Raw genomic sequence first — 23202 nt, forward strand, 5'->3', positions numbered from 1 at the left:
TCAGTCATTTCCACACATTCATTCGCTCCTTTCCTTAAATGTTGCAGATTCCTCACAGATTATGCAGACACGTCAACCTTGGCCTGCTTCTTCTGACATTCAGGTGTGCTGCAGGCTGCTGTCTGTTTCAATTCTCCTTACATGTTACAATTGTGCACAGGGCTGGCAGCATCAAAGACATGCTGTCTGCATGGCCCAAATGCAAAAATAATGACAGGTGAGAATTTGACTAAAATGACTCAATTAAACAAATTCTTAAATGAATTGCCTCCATGCCATTCCTGCCAGCTCACTCCATTTGTTCACTTTCTTGTTTTTTTTTTAATTTATTTTCCCTCTCTTCTCTTTCTCCTATCACCCATCTCTTACTGCTTCACCTCCGCTCCATTCCTGCCTCCTTCCTACTTCGAGTTTGAAAATCATGTGCACCCGCCCTGTTTAGGTGGGTTGATCTACTTGGGTTAATTGGGGCACAGTAACCTCTTGGGTGAAGCAGGCTAGCTGTCTTGTTGAGGTGATTAGTAATTTAAGAAACATGGAGATTGTTCAACGTGGAATGGGGACAGCTCTGTCACCCTGTGTGGCACATTTTTGTGAAAGTCCAGCCATCACTCAAATAGTTCCCATGTCTTATTTTGCTCAGATTTTTCCCAGTTTCATATTATTGACTTTCTGTACTGTCAGGATCAGGGCCTGATCTACAGCTTCTCAACAAGACCCTCACAGGTTTTGATGAGCACAAAATCTGTGACTTTATGAACTGCATGCAATGCACACATCTATATAAATAAAATTGTTATCTCTTTGTCTGTTTGTTTGCTTCCCAATTACACAAAAATGGCCAAATCAATTTTTAACAAAATTTTGCATGCACGTTGCAGTTAGTCAACTTAAAATACAGGCTATATGTATATATTTGGACTTTGATGCCAACACAGCATTGTCAGTCAGCCAGTCATTGTCCAACCCGCTATATCCTAACACAGGGTCACGGGGGTCTGCTGGAGCCAATCCAGGCCAACACAGCGCGCAAGGCAGGAACAAATCCCGGGCAGGGCGCCAGCCCACAGCAGGACACACACACACCCACACACCAAACACACACTAGGGATAATTCAGAATCGCCAATGCACCTAACCTGTATGTCTTTGGACTGTGGGAGGAAACCGGAGCACCTGGAGGAAACCCACGCAGACACGGGGAGAACATACAAACTCCACACAGGGAGGACCCGGGAAAAAAAACACACAGCATTGTGATTTGTAGAAATTTTAAGTCAACGTTGAATGAGTCAACTTTGAATCTTCTTAATCGTAAAAAAATAAACACAAAAGACATAGTGCCCATGAGCAGTGAGGTCAATGAGACTTCACCAACCAAAAAGCACACTCTAGCGGGAACTCTGTCTCCACTGAGGTTCAGGTTTGGGATGAACACCTCCTTCTGGAGACTGCCCAGTTTTATTAATGTATCCAAAGCAGAAGGGGCAGAGCTCTCTCTTGGCATTGTGGGACATCTTCCCAGAATTGGTGTGGAGATAGAAGAACCAGTGCCAGCATCCCCTCTCGTCCCAAGGTGGTATCGCTTGCCTTTTCGGAGCCTGTTGGCTCCCTGGTGCACACATGCGTGACATAAGCTATGAATTCACTGGAGGCCTCCACATGCTGTCACCCACCTTAATTCATCCACCTAGCTTTTCATTTTCTGAATCCATTTTTTTCCACTTTGGTAGGATTCAAGCTGAGCTCGATTAACTGTGCCACACTACTGCTCTGTTTTGATCTATCATTTCTGTTTAATTTGTGTCACAAAGCCCCATATACTGTATGCCACCCATCTTGCCCAGAATGTCAACATATCAATAGTAAAACAGATGTCAGCCAACCACATCTCTGAACAGCAGTAGAAGTGGCCGTAGGTCAGCGTGTCTGGTCAACCTCAGATGGTACATTCATGTTTAAGGAAAAGGGGCTGACGTGTGGAAATGACTGAGGGCCTCTCAAACGCCTGCCATTGATCCCCTGTGTGATAATCCAATTGTTGAGCGCTCGTCTACTTGGGATCCCACCATCAGAGTTCTTTGTCTGGGTCTCGCCTGCCTTGCTTTAAATAGCAAAACCTCAATGAATGAAGTCTGCTCGCTGCATGTCTGACACTTCAGACTGAGACGAGCAAACTCTTTGCCCTCTTATCTCTGAGTCACTGGAATGGCAGTCCTGAACAGGCCTGCAGGCAAACATCTGGACGGCTGAAGTGATAAGACAAGTGTGCAGGAGAGAGAAACAAAGCGAACAAGTGCAGGGATCAGTCTCAGGCCAGCATCCAGGATACAGACGAAAGAGGGAAACTACAAATGAGTCCTCTGTGAGCCGCTTTCATAGTCTCTTTACTCCATGTGTTTATAAGATTGCCCAAGCCCACAAGCTGTTCAGAAGCCTACAAAATCAGGGGCTAGAAAATCACTGAGTATCCTGCAATTCAGAGAGCCCTTCTGTTGGTTTCACTGCAGACTTCACGTCCACTCACCAGATGACAATCATCCGGTCATCCCAAGTCTGTAACACGTACTGTGGCCTGTTTATCCAAGATGCGATCAAATCCTGTTCTTTGTCTTCAAGAAGCCTCCCTTCATCTTCATTAATTTATTTAAAATTCCACTTGTAATATTCTAAAGATACCCTCAAAGACTTCTGGTTAATAGACAAGTGACTAGTGTCAAGACTTTAGCAAACACCTTTACCCTTGAAGAGGAAGCATCAAATGCTCCCTGATTTGTCTTCTTGGAGTCCATAAGGCTGCAGCTGAAGCAGAGTTTGGGACTGGACAGGGATGGCAGGACCATTACAGCTGACTGGTTTTACTTGCCATCATATGACAAGATGGCCATGCTTCCTCTTGAATGGCCTCATGAAATTTAGAGAGACACTTCATGTAGCCTGCAGTGGGCTGGTGCCCTGCCCGGGTTTGTTCCTGTTTTGTGCCCAGTGCTGGCTGGGATTGGCTCCAGGAGACCCCCGTGACCCTGTGTTAGGATATAGCGGGTTGGACGATGACTGACTGACTGACTTCATGTAGCTGAAACCTTCAAAAACACAACTGGTTTAAACCTCCCCTCACAGCTGCACCCACCTCTTCCTGCTTTGTGTACCGATGTGTTCGAGCTGTTAGGACCATCAAGGGGAAACAGCAATGGAGTGGTGTCACTCCTGCCTGTCCACTTTATACTGTGTCTATCAGAATGATGCACTCCCTTGGATGTCTTCACATGTTATTGTTATACAACATTGAATGACAGTGAATATAGTTTGGCCTTTAAAACACTGACCATTAGAAAAACATGATTTAATGTCTAAGTGAAGACATCTCTGCAATGTGGTCTACAAATATAAAGCACTACATATTTCACTTTCTTCAAGTCGGTATTTAGTAGCTGTCCCTTTGTTGGCCATGGCAGCCTTGAGTCTGTGTGCTAAGGTCTCTCTCTATTAGCTCTGCCATTTCTTATCACTCTTCTTCTTACCAAAACTGCTCAAAGCTCTGACAAAAGTCATGGAGATCCTGAGTGAACAGCCTTTCTCATGTCCAGCTACATATTCTCAGTTGGATTAAGATCTGGACTTTGACTCGGGCATTGCAGGACATTCACATTGTTGTTCTGAAGCCATTTCTGTTTAGCTTGGGCTATACTGTATGCTCATGGTTATTGTCTTGCAGATTTCTTGTGGACTGCATCAGGTTTTTTCTTCAGGATTTTGATACATGCATTTTATCCTCACAAGCCTTTTTGGACCTGCTGCAGAGAGGCATCCCCACAGCCTAATGCTGCCACCGCCATGCATCACAGTGGGGATGGTGTATTTTTGATGATGTGCGAGAAAACGCTCAGTTTTAGTCTTAACATACTATAGAACCTTCTTCCAGTCGACTTCAGCATCTCCCATATTCCTTCTGGCAAACTCTACTCGTGATGTCCTTATGGCTTTTTCATAAAGATATGGCTGGTGAGATTATATTTAAGCCTGGGTTTATCCTCTGGCTGGTGTTCAAGTCCTTGTTTCACACCTTTTATATTCATTTTTACTTTGGTTCATTATTTGCATTGTTTCTTGCTTTTGATTTTACTGCATTGCCTATGTTATGTGCCTTGTGTTTTGTGAGTGGTCCCCTAAGAGGAGGGGCCACCTTCCATTCACCACCATTTACTGCCCTTCGCCCCTGCATATCGAGAGGGTCTCCCACAGTTTCTGACAGTTCATTTAGGAGTGGTGAGTTCATGTGCTTTTGTAAATTCTTTATGCCTTGTGATTTTTCTAGATTTTTTTGACCTTCTGCTCAGTGCTTTCAGATTCTGTATTGGGACTCTGTTCACCATGGATTGCCTTCTCGTTACAGGCAATTCTATTTTGCTTTTGAGTCCCACAGAGAGTCATTGAGATTGGAATACTTTTTTGTGAAGAATGAATTGTTTATTTTATTCAGATTCTATTAGGCTCTTTTTGTGTCTAGTTGGGTTTTTTGATAGGATTTTCCCCTCTAGTGGAAGTGTTTTTTTTTTTGGACTTAGATACTTTGGAACTCCAAGTTCATGACACAGTTGCTGTCTGAACAGTCTCTCCAGTCTGATCCACTGTAGCTTATCACTCCTTTATATTTCTTAGAGGTCTCTTGGTGACCTCCTGCACTTGTTTTCTTTTTGCACTATCAGTCAGTTTTTTGTTTTCTTCTAGACAGCCTGCTATAGTATATGCAGATTTACAAATGTGTCATATTTGTTCCATTTCTTAATGACTAATTTAATTAGACTCTAAGTGATATTTGGATATTTTATTATCTCCATCCCCTAAGTTGTACTTTTCAATCAACATTTCACAGAGTTGCTTGGAGTGTTCTTTTGTGTTCAGTGTGTGGGTTAACCACCTGCCTAATACTGTGTAGGTTCCCCTCGGGTTGCCAAAACATCTCCTACCCATGGACTAGATCTCTAAAGGTTTCCTGTGGTATCTGGCACCAAAACGCTAACAGCAGATCTGATCCTTTAAGTCCTATAAGTTGTGAGTTGGGGTCCTCATGGATCACATTTATTTTTCCAGTACATCCCACAGATGCTCGATCAGATTGACATCTGGGGAATTTGAAGACCAAGTCAACTCCTTGTACTCTTTGTCATATTCCTCGATTAATTCCTGAACAATTTTTGCAGTGTGCCAGGGCGCATTATCATTCTGAAAGGGGCAACTGCCATTAGGGAATACAGTTGTAGTGAAGGGATGTACGTGGTCTGCAACTTTCTTTCTGTAGAAACACTCACATGAATTCCAGGGCCCAAGGTTTCCCAGCAGAATATTTTCCAGTGCATCACACTACTTTGCCTTCTTCCATTGTCCCATGGTCCAGCTCAGATGCTTACATGCCCATTGCAGGAGCTTTCAGTGGTGGACAGGGGTCAGCATGGCCACTCTGATTGGTCTGCGTCTAGTCCTGAAAGAAAAGTCAGCATAATAACGTTTGCATGCAAGTATGAATAGTTTAAACAAACAAACACAACAAACTAACACAAAAAGAACTTTTTAAAAGTCTTTTATTAAACAGTCACCAATAGTGTACTAGCAAATCTCAAAATATTTATAAAAAGATAGGCCACCAAAGCTATCCGATTTCTGCACCAATATTACGTGACCGGTCATAAACTCGCACAGAGCGATGCACATTAATTAAAGAAAACAAAAAACTTCACCTCATAGAGATCGATGACCGAGCTCGGGATCAGCTCGTCCAGCTTCGCGTGAATTTCGGCATTTATCTGAATTTCATGACAAATTCAAACATGTCAAGAATAACCAGCAGATGGCAGTCACGCGCCTTTTGACAAATTGCTGCACAGCACGCGCATTTACTTTATAAGACCAAACACAATACGCAAGGAAAACCGGGGTACTCTTCGTAAAACTTTGAAACTTTCAAAATTATTAAAATGGTCGGTAGTAAAATAAAATAGAAAAATACAATTTGATGAAAAAACAATCCATGAGCCTCTAGACTTTATTGCAAAACATTACGGCACTTAATGATTTAAAGGCGGTTTGAAGGCGCAGTGATTAGAGTGGTCCTGGAAACTCCACATGTCAGTTACGGTCGACATTGGCCTGGCCGAGCTGAAGTGAGTGTAATTGTGTACGTTCCTGTACCCAAAACCGTGGAGGCTCCAGTACCCTGAATCGGGTATGCGGTTTAGTAAATGGATTAATACGTGAATATTTTCAATTTTTCAAAAGCTGATTAGGTCATTCAAGTAAAACATGGAAAATAATGTAACGCGTTTAGGGTCCGGACCAGCGAGGGACACGCTCCACAGGGGGCAGCAGGTAAGTGCAGACGCAGGTACGGCGCTTATAGAACACTTCAGACGCGGCTCCTGGCTGCTATGAGCTGCAATCAGATTTGGACCCTGGGCTTAGGGCAGTTCACTAGACAGACAGGGGAACAGTGTGGCATAAAGGGGTTGCCTCTGACCCCGGGTGAGCAGGGAGAGGCGGAGCCCGGCGGTGTGCGCGAGCAAATGGACGTTAAAGACCTTAGTGGCTTCGGCGTCGAAGAAGCTATGGTCATTTTTAGGCTCCATCCATCCATTATCCAACCCGCTATATCCTAACTACAGGGTCACGGGGGTCTGCTGGAGCCAATTCCAGCCAACACAGGGTGCAAGGCAGGAAACAAACCCCGGGCAGGGCTCCAGCCCACCACAGGGCACACACACAGCACATACCAACCACACAATAGGGACAATTTAGGATCGCCAATGCACCGAACCTGCATGTTTTTGGACTGTGGGAGGAAACCAGAGTACCCGGAGGAAACTCACGCTGACACGGGGAGAACATGCACTGTAAAAAATGTTTTGTTGGATCAACCTAAATAAATTACTTCACAAGGTAACACGCAATTTAATTGATTTCTTTCAAATATTAAAAAGTATTTGAGTAAACTTAATTCATTTGAGTTTGTTTTAACCTTTTCAAAAACTTGAATAAAAGCAAAAAATGTATTTAGTTCAAACCAAATTTCTTTAAAAACTCAAATTACTGTGGTGGGCTGGCACCCTGCCCGGGGTTTGTTTCCTGCCTTGCGCCCTGTGTTGGCTGGGATTGGCTCCAGCAGACCCTGTCACCCTGTAGTTAGGATATAGTGGGTTGGATAATGGATGGATGAACTCAAATTAAAATTTTGTCCATTATTGTGTTCACTGTAATGCCAACTTAAATTCTATATATATAGTAACAAACTCGAGGCAGAGTCATATAAAGGTTTGGGGCAGCCACCCATATAATTTGGTTTCCTGGCTGCAAAGTTGCTTTTCAAAATAATACAGCACTGATGTGCACAAAACCGAGTCCAAACAGAACTGAGGGAATAGGGAAAAGGTGGAGGTTTTTAAAGGGGGAGACAGGAAGTGAAGCCAAAGGGGTCGGGCTCATGTAGGTCTTCTGCCATTGGTGCGAGCCCGGACGTGACATCACAGGGGTCGGAGCCGGCGAGGTCTCCAAAGCGATTTTTTGCTTTAGACTAAATAGAAGAAGTTACATTAAGCGCCAGCAAGGTTTTTCAATTTGAAGTAAAGCAAAAAATTACGTTAGGTGAACAAACATATTAATATAGTTCATTATAACTACTAAAATTACCTTAAATCAAAAAGAGCCCTTTTTCTCTTTTTAGAGTGTGCAAACTCCACGCAGGGAGGACTCGGGAAGCGAACCCTTTTAAGGGTCACACACCAGTAATCGGTGTAAAGAGGTTAATTCCATTCCTCTGTTTCCAGTAAACCCCCAGGTCGTTACAATCAGAACTTAGGGGCAGACTTCATTACTATTTACTTTTGTGATGGCAACAAATGAAACTGCAGACAGGCACAATAGCTACCGAGTGACTGGAGTTGAGTTTCTGAGGGTATATTTAAATATCTGTGTTTGATATAATGACACTTATGTGCAGACATGTTGAATGAATTAAATGAACGTATTGCTGTTGCAGCTGTAAAATGAATTCTCACACACATACCCACACTGTGTGGCATAGTGGCACGGTGGTTCCTCCCTGTGTGGAGTCTGCATGTTCTCCACATATCTTGGTATGCTCCAGTTTCCTCCCACTTTCCAATGACTTGCAGGCTGGGTGAATCAGCAATGTGTGTGTGTGTGTGTGCGTGTGTGTGTGTGTGTTTCTCCTTGCGAAGGACTAAACAGCATCATAGGCCCCCGGGCAAAGTAGTGCTTTGGAGCCCCAGTTTTGATAGTAAAATACAAACATACATAAGCATCAGAAACATTGTGGGTCGCTATGCTCCTGGGGCCCTCAGCCAGTGCCCATTGTGCCCATACATTAAGGCTTTGTTCCTTCTTTTGCACAGCTGTACCCCATGGGCTTCAGAGCATTCTGTGACTCTAGTCGGGATTAAGCATTTTAGAAAATGACATGACATACTCATAGTGGGCCAATGATATCTATATGTCATATAGTGCCTTCCTAACATATGTAAGATGTGATCCTAACACATGCAAATAACAGTCAACGGCAAGGTGGATAAAATTGTGTTCAAAATGTAAAAAAAAAAAAAAAAAAAGAAGAAAGGAGTTCATCAGGTAAATTAGTTTGTGTTTTCTGTTAATTAAAATTAATTTGTTTATCATGGCGAGGTGTTGCACGTTGGTGGGACGTGAATAAGTAAGACGTTTCACAATGCTCTGTACAGGTACTGTACTGTGACAGGAACACATTTATCACGCATATGTTTGACAGCTCTGTAAAATGAGAGTCAAATATGCATTAATGTTCGAAATGTTAATCTAAGAGGTGGCAGAAAATGCAAACGACTGAATAAGTGAGCTGAGATTGAATTCTCGCATATACTTTGTCATGCACAATACGTGGGTATTTGGGTACAAGTGATGCCATAGATGGTTTCCAAAAGAACTATACAAGAAGCTGTGTTTATGTAGATCTGTAACAGGTTCCATAAATATGGTAGCAGATGTATGAATTGCTAATGGGTTCCTGATTTTAGAAAGACTCTTGCTGCATACAATAACACAGGCTGAGTTCAGGTTTTCTTGATCTGTTGTATACTGTCTCCTATGCATTAAAGATTTCTGCTTTGTTCACCTATACAAACATTTTCAAAGCCCACAGAACCAAATTGACATTCAAAGAACCCTCCCCAGAATGAAATGATTCTTTGTCCAGCTCGGCTTTTATGAAGAACCACAAAGCCCAGTAAAGGGTCTTGGCATAACCAGCGTTTAAATGAGTGTATGGGCAGCCATTATAGATAAAGACACACACGGGCAGTCACGGGATGACGATGTTACTGGTGTTTAAAGGAGACAACAGGTATCTGCAGAAGTTTAATTGAACTGGTACTGTATTTCATTTCTTAAATAATTTACAAGATGAGACGAGACTAATGCCAAGAGTTCTTTTCAAGTCCCACCCTCCTCTCAACCATTTCCGGTTAACGGCCCACTCCCACAGTCCTCTCACTGCTCATTCGTGTGAAGGCTTTTGTCAGACAGTTCCTGCACTCTTAGCTCTTATACATTTTTTTGTTTTTTTCACTTTAAGTTCCCAATAAAAGAAGACTTATTATGTCCAAATCTTATTGAAGAATTTCACCTTGAAGAGTTATCAACAGAAGAAATGAGTACACAGGCAATCCTAGCACAGAGAAACGATGAACTCAAATGAATTAACGTGAAAATTGTCGATCGGCTGCACGGCAAATTGGTTAAATGCGTATCAATAGACTGAGCTGAAGCAGTTGGTGGTGATGGTGCAGAAGATGAAAACATCAATTTCTAATATCCTGCAGAATATCTACAACTGTTAACACCGTCTGGTCTTCCACCGGCTGAATTACGGTTGAAAAAAGGATGTATCATAATGTTACTGAGTGATTTATGTCTGTGTAACGGGCTGTGCAATAGGACAAGATTAGTTGTATTCAAAATTGGTCAAACAATTCTGACATGTAAAATTTTAACAAGTTACAAGAAACATCTTCAGGGGATAACATTAGACACCAAAGGAGATCTTGATATCCATCCATCCATTATCCAACCTGCTATATCCTAACACAGGGGTCTGCTGGAGCCAATCCAAGCCAACACAGGGCGCAAGGTAGGAACAAACCCTGGGCTGGGTGCCAGCCTACCGCAGGGCACACACACACACCCACAATTTAGGATCGCCAATGCACCTAACCTGCTTGTCTTTGGACTGTGGGAGGAAACCCAGGCAGACACGGGGAGAACATGCAAACTCCACACAGGGAGGACCCGGGAAGTGAACCCGGGTCTCCGTACTGCGAGGCAGCAGCGCTACCACTGCGCCACCATGACGCCCAGATCTTGATATGCCATTCGTATTAAAATGTTAACAGTTTCTCATTAGAATTGCTTTTGCTATGACAATTAACAAATCACAGGGACAAACGTTCGAAAAGTCGGTTTATTTATTAGAGAGGAAGAAGTTGTCACGATGTAAGTCCAAACACGAAATCAAAATTCATTGTGCTATTGACGAAAAGTTAATTCCAAATATTGTTTTTACTGAAGTTTTACAGTAAAAGTGTAAGTTTAAAAAGTACTTGCTTGTTAATTTCAAAGCCAAACACAACAAATACGTCTAACGCAACATGAAACATCATTTTCTTTCAATTGTGTTTAGTTTTACTATTTTTTACTGTGGTTAATTACTCGCTGTAATGTAAAACAGTTAGGTCTATTATGCATACGTAACAATTCCCATGAAAATAACAATCTGTTTATATTGTACATCTGCTTCTCCATACACGAGCAGCAGAGTCACGAAGTGGTTAGTGTGTAGCGCCCGCCTGGGGGTTGGCGATCGAAGGGCACAGGGGGCAGAGCCGCCTAGTTTTAAAAAAAAAAGTGCGCTGATCAATTCAGTAATACAACTTTTGATAATGAGGCCAATATAATACAATGATATGGGGTGTGACGTTTTGTAGGGTGCCTTGGACAAGTCAGTCCTTCTGGAGCTGAGGTGGAGAGGGGAGGGTCAGCTGAAGGTACACTCCTGAAAATTAGGGCTCTCTAAATGGGATGTGTGCTTCCTTGTACCTCCATTGCTTGACAAAGAGCCAATTTCATATCAGTGAAGGGAATTCTTTGCATATGAAATTGGGCTTTGACAAAGGGTCTAATATGTGAACAAAAGAGAAATGTATAGAAGGCTACCTAGCAAAATACTAACAGATGAAGGATCTCTGAACTTAGCCTGTGGTTTTGTATGCAACAAGAGTCCTTTGAAAATCATCAACCCATTGGCATTTCACAAATCTTTAATCATCGATGCAGGTGTTATTGATTTAAATTAAATGAAAGTTCTTTCTGGAACCTTCATGATTCTTCTGGGAACCAAAAATGGTTCCTCAATGGTATCATTCTGAAGAAGCACTTTGGCAACTGTATTTTTAAGAGTGCTATTGGCAAGTAGGGTACAAGGAGGGTAACAAACGATGATGCTGGCCTGATTACGAAACGAAAGGGCAGCAAGAGAATAAGGGCCAAGGCGGAAGAAAAATATGCAACTTTAAAATAAAACGGTGTCGAAACACCCAGAGACACATAGTGGTAGTCAGAAGTATCAGCAGCATCGGCGGCCACACACATGCGCACAAACGCGCGCACACACACACAAACACGTGCGCACACACACATACACTAACGCACGCACACACACACACACACACACACACACACACACACACACACACACACAAACACGTGCGCACACACACACACACTAACGCACGCACACACACACACACACACACACACACAAACACGTGCGCACACTAACGAACCGCACACACACACACACACAAACACGTGCGCACACACACACACACACTAACGCACGCACACACACACACACACACTAACGCACGCACACACACACAAACACGTGCACACAAACACGTGCGCACACTAACGAACCGCACACACACACACACACAGGCCTTGAGTATTTTCACTCATTTTTTTACGCTCTAACCACTGGATCCAACTACAAGAAAAAATATTAAAATATACCAGAGCTGCACAAGAAAAAATGATTTAAAAAAAGGCTGCTGTTTGTGTAAAATATGTACTTGTGATTAATCACGTGATTAAAATGTGTAATCGAAATTAGCTGTGCATTAATAGCAATTTATCATATATCCTCCTTGCATATTAACATGTTTCTATAAAGCAGAAATCCCAAAGTGATTAATTTTTAATACAAGGCAATTTTAATAATCACTTGCCTGTGCATATAAAATTATTTCAGTTAGTTTACTGAGGAGTTTTATGCAATAGAAATAAATAGAAACAATTGAATAAACATCCATCCATCCATTATCCAACCCACTATATCCTAACTCATGGGGGTCTGCTGGAGCCAATCCCAGCCAACATAGGGAGCAAGGCAAGAAACAAACCCCAGGCAGGGCGCCAGCCCACCACAGGGCACACACACCCACACACACAAAGCACACACCAGGGACAATTTAAAATCGCTAATGCACCTAACCTGCATGTCTTTGGACTGTGGGAGGAAACTGGAGCACCCGGAGGAAACCCACTAAGACACGGGGAGAACATGCAAACTCCACGCAGGGAGGACCCGGGAAGTGAACCCAGGTCTCCTAACTGTGAGGCAGCAGCGCTATCACCGTGCCGCCATTGAATAAACAGTGAAACACAAATCAGTCAACAGCTCACAGAACTTTTTTTAAAATTGATTTTATTTTGAGGCACATCACAATGCAAATTATTCGAGCACTTTGATTGATTCTCTCAATAATTCTGCCTTTAAAATGATATGAAGGTGAAAAATTGTTCAGCCAGTTGCTGATGCAGACCAGTTTATTTGCACTCGTTGTTCAAGGGATGATATCCAGATGCAAAAAAGCCAAATGTTCACAAGGGACCAATGTTTTACAATTATGCTATCATCTATCTTCGACAGGTACTATGGCAGTAAAATACAATGTGTTACAAACTGTGCTTTTTCCTTTGTGTCATTTTTTTCCTAGTAGAGATATGAAACCCATACTTGTAATCAAAAGAAATCAATTTCCTTGAACAAAGGGAAAAAGAATAGTGCAACATACTCCATTCCAGATCAAGAAAGATGATAACATAAACCATGACAGACTGAAAAAAAACAAAAACTTTTAAATATGTACCACTGTTTTGGCTGTCATACAAGATAGCCTAATAGGTTTACTTATTTAGATTATTTAAATTGTATATTGCCATAGAACAAAAACAAAATTTAAATATCCTAATCATTGGACAAAATGGATAAAAAGCATGATCAGTTTGCACTGATTATTGCCTAGTTTTATTGGTATAAAGGCTAATGTAGGTTCTAATGTAGGCTACAGTAGGTAACTGTCACGCATGCGCGTCTGAGGGATACCTTCAAAGCTCAGCCAGGTATGTAATACCCCACTGCGGCGAGAGGGGGAGCCTCCGCTAACAACGTTGTTCTTTTTTTATTTCTTCAGCCTTGAGAAGACGTCCATTGTGGGCAATTAACCCCCACCCCTTCCACCAGAACAGCTATAAAACGACACACCCAGAGTAAGGCGTCTCATTTGGACATGGACGAACTTCAAAGGTCCATGCCTACTGTCAAGAACCATTGCTTTGAAAAGCCGTGAAGATTACCTTATGTTCTGTTTTGCGCCCACGAGCTCCTGTTTTGTTGTTTCTTGCAGCAAAATTAAAAGGAGCAGCCCGGCTGGCCACTCTACAGTTTCAACGGGTTCCTATAACTCCTCCCATCCGTCCACAGTAACATACAACATGCTATGTCTGCTTTGGGGGAAGTGTGAATGAGGTTTAAGGAATCGAGCGATTCCGTGTCATCTGCTCTATAGCTGCACCTTGACTGCTCTGTTTAAGGTAAGATGGCCCTCACGGACTGGGCTGACCCACTGACATTCTATTTCCCAGTTAGACCTGTACCTGTACAAACTCTTTTACAGGCAGGTTTGCATTAGCAGACGTCGCCAGTCTTTCTGACAGTGCGTGAATTGTTTTCTTCTGGACGTCACTTTTTTTACGTCAATGTGCAATCGCAGCACCGTCGACACGCAAACTCACAGAGCGCGCCGCAGAAATGAAACTCGTCGACTCCGCCCGCATGTTTAACTGGGTTGAATTTTAACAGTTCTTGTGTTATTCTCTGCACTTTGCGTAGCTAGTGTGTCTACGAAAAGATGCGACGGATCGCGTACCTTATTAGTTCAATACAAATACACACTGTTTACGTTCCAGTACGGGACGATCCTGTAGGCAACTCTTACTGGTGTGTGTGATCACAGTTAACAAGAAACGACCAAGTGCCGGAGACCCTTACTGCTACTACTTGATTCATTTGACGCTGCTTCATTAACAACATGTCAAGCGCAGTTAAATTATCCCTTATTTTAAAACTAACTTATTCAGGGGTTGCGTTACAAACTTTAATCGCAAATCGACTAAGTTTAAAATCGTTAACGGCTATTACGAAGCAGCTCTAAAATATCCTGACCCCACTTGAACTGAAAGAAACGTGTGTCATTTTTGTATCAAATAAACAAGTGAATAAAAACAGAGGTAACAATTAAGTTATTTCAAAAGTTAAAAAAGTAAAAAAGGAATAACACCCATCAATATGAAACCCCCAACCCCCCTGCCGTCCCATTTTGGACCGGCTGCCTCCTTCTAGTGCAGTTACCCCGCTTATGTCTTTATTATCCGACGTGAACAAAGTTCACCACATTGAGTCACTGGGATGGCTTTATAAAGCATTGAAGGTGTGTGTGAGGGGGTTCAGACACCCTTTGCTAAAGTTCTCTTTCATCATATGGCGACACTTTCTCGGGTATTCATTGACCTGTCACCGTCATGGCGTCAATGTCATTTATTTGTCTACACATTTATTTTTAGAGACGGCGATGCTAGGCAGCTTTCTGCCTGCTCACTCGCAGCTCTTTGAGTTTGCCATTTATCATTTGCGGGGGCTCATTTATCCTCATCAAGTTTCATTCTAAATTTAAAAAGGAAAAGTTAGTTATTGTATACGGATCTAAACTCTTTCCGTCATTTATCCCGTAACATTTCGCTCTGCTTTGTTATCTTTAATAAACATACGCGTGGTTGAATGAAGACTCGATGACTCACACGCTGAACTTCATATTAATTACAATACGTTTTTGTATGAAGTTTCACTTCATCATTTCTCACTCGGACACCTAAACTAAAGACTATTCTTTTTGTGTGAAGGAAGAGATTTTTATGTGCGACTAATTAACTAAATGCCCCCGAAACAAAGCTGTATTTTCAAGTTGCAACGTGTGAAAATATGAATTAGCTTTAGAAAACAGACCGAAAGCTTTTCGAACTCTCAAGAAGAAAGTGACTTGAGAATATCCAGCCAGAATAATAAGTTCGGTGAGGAGAGAGGTTGAGGACTACTTGGAGGAAAATGAGCAACCAGAGGAACCAAGCAAGGGCTGAAATGAACCTCTGGGACAGAGCCCACCAATGGAGTGGGTAACTGAGAGCTTGAACTGTATGGAGTTGCTTGGAATCTGTCTTGGTGTTCTTTCCATAACACATAACAAGGTAGACACAATTAAGCAACACAAGGACGGAGTGGTGGCTCTGAGGCTAGGATCTGCACTGGCAATTGGAAGTTTGCCGGTTCGAATCCCGTAAATGCCAATAGGGACTCTGCTCTGTTGGGCCCTTGAGCAAGACCCTTAACCTGCAATTGCTGAATGCTTTGAGTAGTGAGAAAAGTGCTTTATAAATGCAAAGAATTATCGCAGCATCATATACAGTAGTAGCAAATGATATATTACACAAAACACAAATATATGAATAAATAATGTAGAACAGTGACATAAAGTAAGTCCTTATAAAATAACACAAAATAAACTTCATTTAGATTGGATGGTGGAGTTTAGAGATCAGGAAGAGCCAAGGGTGAATCTGAGACGTCTCTAACTAGAGTGACTGCAGTAGGACAAACACTCTTTCTGCGTCTGTCACTTCTTGCCTTTGCTGACCAGTGACGTTTCCTTGATGGTTGCCCCAGGTGAGTGTAGTCTCTCATTATATTTTCAGCATGTTTCCTGACCTGTGATATATTCAGGACCTCAACAGACTCCAGTTTCACTCCTACAGCCTTTTCTGGTGTCTAAACAGCCATTTATATTTGGAGTGAGCAGATGCATTGCCATAGCAGACTGTTATGGAGAAACTGAGGATGCTTTCCTCTATAAAACTGGACCACCAGTGTCTAGGACAGGATAAACTCCACTTCTGAACTTTTTTTGATAAGACCAGTCATGTTTTCCTTGTAGTTCAGACTGTGAATGATAGTTGGGCCAGCAAATTTAAAGGATTTCACCCTATTGATAGTGAGTAGGGGTGTAGGAAAAGTGGAGTGGCTCCTAAAATCCACAACCAGTTTCTACTGCTTTCAAGGAATTCAAGTTCAGGTTGTTGAGGGTGCACCAACTGGCCAGCTGACCCACCTCCCTCTGATATGACACCATGTCTCCGTCTGTTATCAGGCCAATCAGGGTGATGTCATCAGCAAACTTTAGTAGTTTAACAGATGATGGGCCGCTGGAGGGGCAGTTACTGGTGTAGAGAGAGAAGAGCAGGGGAGAAAGAATGGCCCGGTGGAGACCCTGTGCGATTTTCACCCATGTTCACTGTCTGACGTCTATTCTTTAGGAAGTCAGAGACTCGGAGACATGTGGCACAGTCCAGGTTCATACTGAGAAGTTTGCCGAGGAGAAGCTCTGGTGTGACTGCAAGAAATGCAGAACTGAAATCCACAAACCAGATCTTGGCATAAATAGCTGGAGATGTAGCGGTGGGCCATGTTTACAGCATCCCCCGCTTCCCTGTTGGCATGGTAAGCAAACTGCAGTGGGTCAAGGAGAGGATTTGTGACATGCTACAGTCATGACAAGCAGATTGAGAATCATTTAGAATATTCCAGATTCTTGATGCTAACACGTACCTCTATCTTTGTAACTTATAATAATGAACATAATGTGAGTATGACAAAGGGTGGCAAAGTAGTGCAGGGGTTAGCACTTCTACCCCAGGATTGTGGGCTGGAACCCCACCTGCTGTGTCTCTCTCTAGGCCTGGGCAGATCTGCTATGAAACTAATGAAGTTTATGGTTCAGGCCCCCTAATCCCAGAGGGACCCCAGAAGTGACCTTAGTCCTCATTGCTTAAAAACTTTGGGTGTCTAATATATGAAATAATAATATTCATAATATAGTGTAATTTAGTAAAAAAATAAGAATGATAATAATTCATTTTATTTATATAGCACCTTTACCGTGTTCAAGTACAGCAATATTTAATAATAATAATGAATTTTATTTATATAGCACCTTTCCCATGCTCAACTACAGCAGTATTTTATAATAGTAATAATAAGAATAAAAAGCCAAATCTGACATCATGTCACACAAAACTCCAAAAATGGGCCGGTCAAAATTATTAGCACCCTTTCAAAATTGTGGGTAAATCGTTTTATTTCAAGCATATGATGCTCATTTGAACTCACCTGTGGCAAGAAACAGGTGCTGGCAATATAGCAATCACACCTGAAGCCAGTTAAAATGGAGAAAAGTTGACTCAACCTTTCTGTTGTGTGTCTGAGTGTGTCACACTAAGCATGGAGAACAGAAAGAAGAGCAGAGAATTGTCTGAGGACTTGAGAACAAAAATTGTGGAAAAATATCAACAATCTCAAGGCTACACGTCCATCTCCAGAGATCTTCATGTTCCTTTGTCCACTGTGCGCAACATAATCAAGAAGTTCACAACACATGGCACTGTAGCTGATCTCCCTGGACGTGGACGGAAGAGGAAAATTGATAAAAGACTGCAACGAAGGATAGTCTGAATGGTGGATAAACAACCTCAATCAACTTCAAAACATATTCAAGCTGTTCTGCAGACTCAGGGTGCATCAGTGTCAGCTCAAACTATCTGTCGACATCTGAACGAAATGAAACGCTATGGCAGGAGAGTCAGGAGGACCCCACTGCTGACACAGAAACATAAAAAAGCCAAACTGGAGTTTGCCAAAATGTACTTGAGGAAACCAAAATCCTTCTGGGCGAATGTCTTGTGAACAGATGAGACCAAGGTAGAGCTTTTTGGTAAAGCTCATCATTCTACTGTTTACAGAAAACGGAATGAGGCCTACAAAGAAAAGAACACAGTACCTACAGTCAGACATGGTGGAGGTTCTAAGATGTTTTGGGGGTGTTTTGCTGCCTCTGGCACTGGATGCCTTGACTGTGTGCAAGGCATCATGAAATCTGAAGACTACCTAAAGATATTGGGGCGCAATGTAGGGCCCAGTGTCAGAAAGCTGGGTCTGCTTCAGAGGTCATGGGTGTTTCAGCAGGACAATGACCCCAAACATACCTCTAAAAGCACTCAGAAACGGTTGAAGACAAAGCGCTGGAGAGTTCTGAAATGGCCAGCAATGAGTCCGGATCTAAATCCGATTGAACACTTATGGAGAGATCTCAAAATTGCTGTTGGGAGAAGGCGCCCTTCATATCTGAGAGACCTTGAGCAGTTTGCAAAAGAGGAGTGGTTGGAAAATACCAGTTGAGAGGTGTAACAAGCTTGTTGATGGTTATAGGAAGCACTTGATTTCAGTAATTTTTTTCCAAAGGGCGTGCAACCAAATATTAAGTTGAGGGCGCCAATAATTTTGTCCAGCCCGGTTTTTGAGTTCTGTGTGACGTGATGTCACATTTGGCTTTTTTTCTCTGTTTTTTTGTGTTGTTCCAATGCACATAAAGGAAATAAACATGTATACCAAAACATTTGTAATTGCAACAATTTTCTGGGAGAAATGGTGCATTTTCTGGGAAAATTCCAGAGGAGCCAATAATTTTGGCCATGACTGTATAGCACCTTTAACACGTTCAAGTACAGCAATATTTGATGATAATAATAATTAATTTTATTCAAATAGCACATTTCCCATGCTCAAGTATAGTAGTATTTAACAAAATCTGAGCGGTAGTGGTTACATTTTTTTAAGAAAATTGTGGTGATCTGTTGTGGAGTAACCCAATTGAAGAAGATGACGGTGGTTACCCAGACCTCGTTGCTGGTTGCAAAGGGGTCCCCATAACAGTTCAAGCTTCAGGGCCCCAAAAATGACAGTCCTCCACTATTCTCGACGGTTTTTGTACATTCTATCTGAACCTGTTCATTTATTTGTCTGGATACCTGTTTTTTTTTTTTTTTCATTCACATCCCCAAAGTTAAATTCTAAATTGCCTTCTGGATCTGCACGTCTTCCTGCCCATTTACCATGTGGAGTTTGCATGTTCTCTCTGTGCCTGTGTGAGTTTTCCTTCCACATTGCCAAGGGCGTGCAGGTCATATTAACTGGCAACTCTAAACTGTGCCTTTTGATGGCTCGGCATTCTGTCCAGGGTTGTTTCCTGCCTTGTCCCAGATGCTGCGAGCACCCTGATTTGTGCTCTAAACACCTATGGCTCTGAATTTGACTAAGAAGGTTTGAGAATGTTATGTTAGGATCATACATGGATTGGTGTTTGGTTGAACAGTGCACTTTTGTTACACTTTGGATGCTGGCACTGGTTGGGTTGGCCTGATGTCTTATTAGGCCCAGGGACCTGTGGACTTCTGATCCATCCCCATGTAGGCTGGGGACATACCTAACGCTACGTGATGCACAAGCTTGAGGATGCTGCTGCTATGTAAACAGTGTAGTGACTATACTTGTGTGTGTGCTTTAAGGAAGTTTGGAGGATTCCACCAGGTGAAAGTGTGAAAAATCATCACGGTGAGAAAACAACTTCCGGTTTCGCTGTGTTGTGCATTGAGGGAAGAAAGTTTTTACAGGTAAAAATTCTTTCCATTCTGATGCTGTTGCAAAGGTGCAAAAAAAAAAAAATGGCAACAATGAAACAGAAGATGGTATGAGAGACGCTTAAATGTGTCACATCATTACAATGGCAGTGTGGAGAGGCCATGCACTGTCTGCTGAAATGATGGTGTTGGTAACATTATAAGTAAAATACAGCCTTGAAATAGTGACGTTTTGGGCATGTCGCAACCAACCATTTCTCGAGTTTTGCACCAAACTTTAAACACCCTTATAACAGATGAGGTGACTCGCAGATTGATATGTTCCCCACCCCACTCCATGTGAGGTAACATTAAAGCAACTTGCATTCATGCAAATCAGCACATAAAGATTGTTGCCTCAAGCTTGGATGTAAACTGTGTTGTAACAGGCAGCACATTAGCCCGAGTATAAGCAGGAGCAGGGTGGATGAGTGACTGCAAAATGTCAGACAGGTATGCAGAGCTTGGCATTCCCTGACCCACTGCAGTGATCCCGTTAAAGGCAGAGACACCCAGGACATTGGATAAGCAGAACCTCACAGAAGATAAGGGGAGTGCAGCTGATAGAGACATAGCATGGCACACTGGCAGGCCATTTGGAAGACTGGAAGAGGCAGTGCAGCTTCTAGCCATGGCTACTTTCAGCATAACTGCTGCTTTGCAAGGTGTTCCCCAGGGCCATAACAGCTGGAAGGATACTCTTCTGCAAGTACAGCATTCTGTTAACTCTCATTCAGCGTGTGTCTCAGTCTTTCCATCTCGGTGCTTGTTACAATGTTATTTATGATGTTGTGTGGTGGCAGCAATTACAGGCAGCTCAGCTTAGCGCAATATCCTACCTTATTGTGTTTTCCTTCTTCATTCTTTCTTCTTCTTACTAATATTATTATTATTAATATCTTTGTGATGAATCTTTATTGTTAGTATCAGAAAACTACAAAGCGTCATCATGATTTCCAAAGGAACCACAAAACATCATCATGAGTGAAAATTTTACGGCTTGGGTTGCTGAAGGATCATGACATCATTCATCATCAAACATGGCTGCCTATTCTGAGCAAGGAGTAAGAGTAGGATGCTTCCTAACTACTTCTCATGTCCTACTTTGAAGCAGGACAAATTGTTATCCCAGTAAGATCTTTAGTGCAATTCCTAGGAGTAATTTTGAGATATGTGATAAACACGGGCACAGATCACATTTTAGAAGCCACTCATGCAACAATGCAGGGACTTTCATCATAGTCTACAGTATGTGACATCCAGTATGTAATATCAACTCCAAGGTACTATTCAGGGTTTAGGTGAGCTGGAGCCCGATGTGGCATCGTCTGGTGCAAGACAGGACCCAGTCCTGGGTAGGATTCCAGCCTGTGATAGAATACCCTCACGTGCACTCTCTACATTTGAGAAGAAATCACACGAATAGACCGGAGGAGATGTGCAGACTCCACACAGGGAGTGCAAAGGCCAGCGTTCTGGAGGCAGAAGGCTGCAGTGCTAAGCACTGGGCCACTATGCTGCCCTGTCTCTGCATTTGTTACTTAAAGTCTTTTAATACTTTCAGCTTTCAGAAAATCACCAAATGAACTTCATGGGAAGATAAGAAGATCTTCATTGCCTTTAATTAATCAGGAAATGTCAGTAAGTGCAGCCACAGTCTTTTCTAAATGTCTCCTGGTCGAGCTCATTTTTCATAGCCTAACTGAAGACACATTTTTTTCTACTGACTTCTGCACAATGATGTGATTAGATGCAAAAAACATTAATTTGCTATCATGGAACCTGCATGGGCTGCTGGGAATGGTCAGTCCTGATTTGTTTGTTTCTTTGTAGTGCGTGTGAAAATCAGGCTGTGAAAATGGATTAAGGCTGCTTGAGAAGAGAAGTAAAGGTGGGAACCATCACACAGCACACGTTATACAATGTGAGGTTTGGAGAGCATTTACATTATGAAAATGGATTGTAATTTAACTCTATCTATCTATCTATCTATCTATCTATCTATCTATCTATCTATCTATCTATCTATCTATCTATCTATCTATCTATCTATCTATCTATTATATAGTGCCTTTCACATCTATCTATCTATCTATCTATCTATCTATCTATCTATCTATCTATCTATCTATCTATCTATCTATCTATCTATCTATTATATAGTGCCTTTCACATCTATCTATCTATCTATCTATCTATCTATCTATCTATCTATCTATCTATCTATCTATCTATCTATTATATAGTGCCTTTCACATCTATCTATCTATCTATCTATCTATCTATCTATCTATCTATCTATCTATCTATCTATCTATCTATCTATCTATCTATCTATTATATAGTGCCTTTCACATCTATCTATCTATCTATCTATCTATCTATCTATCTATCTATCTATCTATCTATCTATCTATCTATCTATCTATCTATCTATCGTGGTGGACTGCTGGGACACCTTGATGATGGAAGGACCGGGAGTGAGACAATACCTCTCCTGGGACACAAGAGGGCTGCCCCCTGGTCTGTATTGGGGCCACGGGCCTTGGAGCTTGGAAGCTAAACCCTGCTGAGGCCAGTGGCCACCACCAGAAGGTGCCTGGACAGTTTTGGACCCCTGGACTGCAGCACTTCCACCACACCAGGAAGATCTGCTGGAATGATTTCCAACTCCTGAGCTGGAGGGCAGGATCAGAAGTGGTGACATCACAGTGGACAAACATGTTCCCTCCCCATGCTTCCCCCACCCCAATGATGTGCACTGTAATGGAGCCCAATGTAAGACCCATGACAAAAGGCGGCTGTGCTTAAGCGTCCTAACTTCAGTGTGTGTTTAATTATTCTGGATCTGAAACCTTCGGCGTAAAACATGGCTTTCTCTGAACAGAAGTCAGCGTCGAGTCCTACGGTAATAATAATAATTAGCTTTTGCGTGTGTCTCCTCAAGGCTGTAGTGGAACGCGTGTAACAAAGGCTTTGACGGAACGAGTTTTCCATTAAAATTCATTAGGACGTATTTCCACTAGAGCAACTCAGACATTTTTTTTTCACTCCCACCGTATGTTAAATGACTTAAGGACAGGATAATTTATATCTGCCTCGTACCTGCTTTTTACGCCTCTGATATCTATATTAGGATGTCATTGAAATATTTGACATTCAGCTGATGAGTAGGGGGGTGCTGCCCGGACCACAATGCTGTTTTTCC

The sequence above is a fragment of the Erpetoichthys calabaricus genome, chromosome 14, assembly GCF_900747795.2.
Source record: "Erpetoichthys calabaricus chromosome 14, fErpCal1.3, whole genome shotgun sequence".
Lineage (NCBI taxonomy): Eukaryota > Metazoa > Chordata > Cladistia > Polypteriformes > Polypteridae > Erpetoichthys > Erpetoichthys calabaricus.